This window comes from Triticum urartu, chromosome 1 (genome assembly GCF_003073215.2).
Source record: "Triticum urartu cultivar G1812 chromosome 1, Tu2.1, whole genome shotgun sequence".
In the NCBI taxonomy this organism is placed as follows: Eukaryota; Viridiplantae; Streptophyta; class Magnoliopsida; order Poales; family Poaceae; genus Triticum; species Triticum urartu.
The window spans coordinates 570,019,782-570,025,859 of NC_053022.1; positions in this window are offsets into that span (position 1 = coordinate 570,019,782).

Below are 6,078 nucleotides of genomic sequence, written 5' to 3' on the forward strand. Positions count from 1 at the left end.
GATGAAAGCATGCCTCCTATCTATGATGATTATTGTGATGACACGTATGCTTTAAATAATAATGATAACCATGAAACTTGTCATCTTGATCTTAATTTTCAATCACATGATAGTTATTTTGTTGAATTTGCTCCCACTATTATTCATGAGAAGAATTTTGCTTATGTGGAGAGTAATAAAATTTGCATGCTTGTAGATCATGAAAAGAATGCTTTAGGTGCTGGTTATATTGTTGAATTCATTCATGATTCTACTGGAAATTATTATGAGGGAGGAATATATGCTTGTAGTAATTGCAATAATATCAAGTTTCCTCTCTATGTGCTTAAAATTTTGAAGTTATGCTTGTTTTACCTTCCTATGCTAGTTGATTATTGCTCCCACAAGTTGTTTGCTCACAAAATCCCTATGCATAGGAAGTGGGTTATACTTAAATGTGCTAGTCATATTCTTCATGATGCTCTCTTTATATTTCGATTCTTACCCTTTATGTGAGCATCATTGAAATCATCATGCCTAGCTAGGGGCGTTAAACGATAGCGCTTGTTGGGAGGCAACCAAAATCTATTGTTGTCCCTTGCTTTTTGTTCCTGTTTAGTAATAAATAATTCATCTAGCCTCTGTTTATATGTGGTTTTATGCTTTTAATTAGTGTTTGTGCCAAGTAGAACCTTTGGGAAGACTTGGGGAAAGTCTTGTTGATCATGCTGTAAAAAACAGAAACTTTAGCGCTCATGAGAACTGCTGCCATTTTTATTTGGAGAGTGCTATTTAGTTAATTCTTTTTGAAGATGATTAATAGATAAATTCCTCAGGTCCATCAATTTACTTGAGAATTTTATGAGTTCCAGAAGTATACGTTTGATCCAGATTACTACAGACTGTTCTGTTTTTGACAGATTCTATTTTCGATGTGTTGTTTACTTATTTTGATGAATCTATGGCTAGTAAAATAGTTTATAAACCATAGAGAAGTTGGAATACAGTAGGATTAACACCAATATAAATAAAGAATGAGTTCATTACAGTACCTTGAAGTGGTGATTCATTTTCTTATACTAACGGAGCTTATGAGTTTTCTACTTTAAGTTTTGTGTTGTGAGTTTTCAAGTTTTGGGTAAGGATTCGATGGACTATGGAATAAGGAGTGGCAAGAGCCTAAGATTGGGGATGCCCAAGGCACCCCAAGGTAATATTCAAGGATAGCCAAGAGCCTAAGCTCGTCTTCGTTCATCGGTAACTTTACTTGGAGCTATATTTTTATTCGCCACATGATATGTGTTTTGCTTGGAGCGTCAATTTATTTTGTTAGGATTTGCTTGCTGTTATTTATAACAATGTTTTTCATCTTTTATTTCAATAAAAGTGGCATTGATAGCCTTTACTATGCCTATGTTACAAGTATACATGTTGCTGTTTGAAAACAGAAAGTTTACGGCTGTTGCAATAATTCCCTAGAAAAGTCAGAATGTGATAAAATGTTGAAACCTTTTGCATATTAAGCTCTGATAAATTTACTACAGTGGGAATTTGCTTTCACAATTTTTGGAGCTAGGGAAGTATGGATATTGCAGCATTCTTTACAGACTATCCTGTTTAGGCATATTGCTGTTATGTTTGCATTGTTTGCATATGTTTGCTTCTTTAATGATTCTATTTGAGGATAGAACTATTAAATATGCAGAGGCATTTAGTATGCAATGTTGAATAATAATTTTAATGATTTTCTACAGTAGAGTATGATAAGGTTTTGGCAATGGTTTATACTAACTTATCTCACGAGTCCTTGTTGAGTTTTGTGTGGATGAAGCTTTTGAGATTTAGGGAGACCGTGATATGAGAGGAATTAAGGAGACACAAAAGCTCAAGATTGGGGATGCCCAAGGCACCCCAAGATAATATTTCAAGAAGTCTCAAGCATCTAAGCTTGGGGATGCCCCGGTTGGCATCCCACCTTTCTTCTTCAACAACTATCGGTTAGTATCGGTTGATCCTAAGTTTTTGGTTCTTCACATGATGTTTGGTATTCTTAGATGTCATTTTATTTTGCTTTACTTTCTGTTTGAATAGAATACCAAGGTCTGAAATTATTAAATGTTAGAGAGTCTTCACATAGTTGCATAATTATTCGACTACTCATTGATCTTCACTTATATCTTTCGGAGTAGTTTGTCATTTGCTCTAGTGCTTCACTTATATTGTTTTAGAGCATGGTAGTAGTTTTAGTTTGAAGAAATAGATGAACTCTCATGATTCACTTAGATTATTTTGAGAGTCTTAACTAGCATGGTAATTTGCTTAAAATCCTAATATGCTAGGTATTCAAGAATAATAAAATTCTCTTATGAGTGTGTTGAATACTATGAGAAGTTTGATACTTGATAATTGTTTTGAGATATGGAGATGGTGATATTAAAGTCATGCTAGTTGAGTAGTTGTGAATTTAAAGAATACTTGTGTTAAAGTTTTTGATTCCCATAGGATGCACGTATGGTGAACCGTTATGTGACGAAGTCGGAGCATGATTTATTTATTGATTGTCTTCCTTATGAGTGGCGGCCGGGGACGAGCGATGGTCTTTTCCTACCAATCTATCCCCCTAGGAGCATGCACGTAATACTTTGCTTTGATAACTTCTAGATTTTTTTCAATAAGTATATGAGTTCTTTATGACTAATGTTGAGTCCATGGATTATACGCACTCTCACCCTTCCACCTTTGCCAGCCTCTCTAATACCGCGCACCTTTCGCCTGTATCATACACCTACCATATACCTTCCTCAAAACAGCCACCATACTTACCTATTATGGCATTTCCATAGCCATTCCGAGATATATTGCCATGCAACTTTCCACCATCTAGTTCATCATGACACATTCATCATTGTCATATTGCTTAGCATGATCATGTAGTTGACATAGTATTTGTGGCAGAGCCACCGTTCATAATTTCTTCATACTTGTCACTCTTGATTCATTGCATATCCCGGTACACCACCGGAGGCATCCATATAGAGTCATACTTTGTTTTAGTATCGAGTTGTATCATCGAGTTGTAAATAAATAGAAGTGTGATGATAATCATTAATAGAGCATTTTCCAAAAAAAGAGAAAGGCCAAATAAAAAAAAGAAAGGCCAAAAAAAGATAAAGGCAAAAAAGGCCCAAAAAATAAAAAATAAATAAAAAAGGGGCAATGCTACTATCCTTTTTTTCCACACTTGTGCTTCAAAGTAGCACCACGATATAGCAAGTCTCATATATTGTGCTTCAAAGTAGCACCATGTTCTTCATATAGAGAGTCTCATATGTTGTCACTTTCATATACTAGTGGGAATTTTACATTATAGAACTTGGCTTGTATATTCCAATGATGGGCTTCCTCAAAATGCCCTAGGTCTTCGTGAGCAAGCGAGTTGGATGCACACCCACTAGTTTCTTTTGTTGAGCTTTCATATACTTATAGCTCTAGTGCATCCGTTGCATGGCAATCCCTACTCACTCACATTGATATCTATTGATGGGCATCTCCATAGCCCGTTGATACGCCTAATTGATGTGAGACTATCTTCCCCTTTTTGTCTTCTCCACAACCACCATTCTATTCCACCAATAGTGCTATGTCCATGGCTCACGCACATGTATTGCATGAAGATTGAAAAAGTTTGAGAACATCAAAATTATGAAACAATTGCTTGGCTTGTCATCGGGGTTGTGCATGATTTAAATACTTTGTGTGGTGAAGATGGAGCATAGCCAGACCATATGATTTTGTAGGGATAGCTCTCTTTGGCCATGTTACTTTGAGAAGACATGATTGCTTTATTAGTATGCTTGAAGTATTATTATTTTTATGTCAATATTAAACTTTTGTCTTGAATCTTATGGATCTGAATATTCATATCACAAGTAAGAAGAATTACATTGAAATTATGCCAACTAGCATTCCACATCAAAAATTATCTTTTTATCATTTACCTACTCGAGGACGAGCATGAATTAAGCTTGGGGATGCTTGAAATGTCTCCAACGTATCTATAATTTTTGATTGCTCCATGCTATATTATCTACTGTTTTAGGCAATATTGGGCTTTATTATCCACTTTTATATTATTTTTGGGACTAACCTATTTACCGGAGGCCCAGCCCAAATTTGCTGTTTTATGCCTATTTCAGTGTTTTGAAGAAAAGGAATATCAGACGGAGTCGAAACGGAACGAAATCAATTGGAGAAGTTATTTTTGGAAGGAAACACACCTGATGGACTTGGACCCCACGTCAAGGAAGGAACGAGGTGCTCACAAGGGGGGCGCGCCCCCTGTCTCGTGGGGCCCTCGTGGCTCCCCTGACGTACTTCTTCCGCCTATATAACTCCACGTACCCTAAAACTTCCAGAACGCACAAGATAGATCGGGAGTTCCGCCGCCAGAAGCCTCCGTAGCCACCAAAAGTCAATTGGGACCCTTTTCTGGCACCCTGCCGGAGGGGGGAACCCTCACCGGTGGCCATGTTCATCATCCCGGCGCTCCCCATGATGAGGAGGGAGTAGTTCTCCCTCGGGGCTGAGGCAATGTACCAGTAGCTATGTGTTTGATCTCTCTCTCTCTCTCGTGTTCTTGAGATGATACGATCTTGATGTATCGCGAGCTTTGCTATTATAGTTGGATCTGATGTTTCTCCTCCCCCTCTTCTCTCTTGTAATGAATTGAGTCTCCCCTTTGAAGTAATCTTATCGGATCGAGTCTTTAAAGATTTGAGAACACTTGATGTATGTCTTGCCGTGGATATCTGTGGTGACAATGGGATACCACGTGCCACTTGATGTATGTTAAGGTGATCAACTTGCAGGTTTCATGACATTGGGAACCTATGCATAGGGGTTGGCACATGTTTTCGTCGTGATTCTCCGGTAGAAAATTTGGGGCACTCTTTGAGGTCCTTTGTGTTGGTTGAATAGATGAATTTGAGATTGTGTGATGCATATCGTATAATCATACCCACGGATACTTGAGGTGACATTGGAGTATCTAGGTGACATTAGGGTTTTGGTTGATTTGTGTCTTAAGGTGTTATTCTAGTACGAACTCTAGGGTTGTTTGCGACACTTAAGGAATAGCCCAACGGATTGATTGGAAAGAATAACTTTGAGGTGGTTTCGTACCCTACCATAATCTCTTCATTCGTTCTCCGCTATTAGTGACTTTGGAGTGACTCTTTGTTGCATGTTGAGGGATAGTTATGTGATCCAATTATGTTAGTATTGTTGAGGGAACTTACACTAGCGAAAGTATGAACCCTAGGCCTTGTTTCCTATCATTGCAATACCTTTTACGCTCACTTTTATCATTCGTTACCTTGCTGTTTTATAATTTCAGATTACAAATACCTTTATCTACCATCCATATAACACTTGTATCACCATCTCTTCACCGAACTAGTGCACCTATACAATTTACCATTGTATTGGGTGTGTTGGGGACACAAGATACTCTTTGTTATTTGGTTGCAGGGTTGCTTGAGAGAGACCATCTTCATCCTACGCCTCCTACCGATTGATAAACCTTAGGTCATCCACTTGGGGGAAATTTGCTACTGTCCTACAAACGTCTGCACTTGGAGGCCCAACAATGTCTATAAGAAGAAGGTTTTGTAGTAGACATCATACGTCTCCAACGTATCTATAATTTTTGATTGTTCCATGCTATTATATTATATGTTTTGGATGTTTAATGGGCTTTAATATGCACTTTTATATTATTTTTGGGACTAACCTATTAACCGAAGGCCTAGTGCCAGTTGCTGTTTTTTTGCCTATTTCATTGTTCCGCAGAAAAGGAATATCAAACGGAATGAAACCTTCGCGAGGATCTTTTTTTTGGAACAAACGCAATCTAGGAGACTTGGAGTGGAGGTCAAGGAAGCAACGAGGCAGCCACGAGGTAGGGCGGCATGTCCAGGGGGCAGGTGCACCCCCACCCTCGTGGGCCCCTTGTAGCTCCACCGATCTACATACTTCGCCTATATATATATACTCTTAAACCCTGAAAACATCCAGGGGAGCCACAATACCACTTTTCCA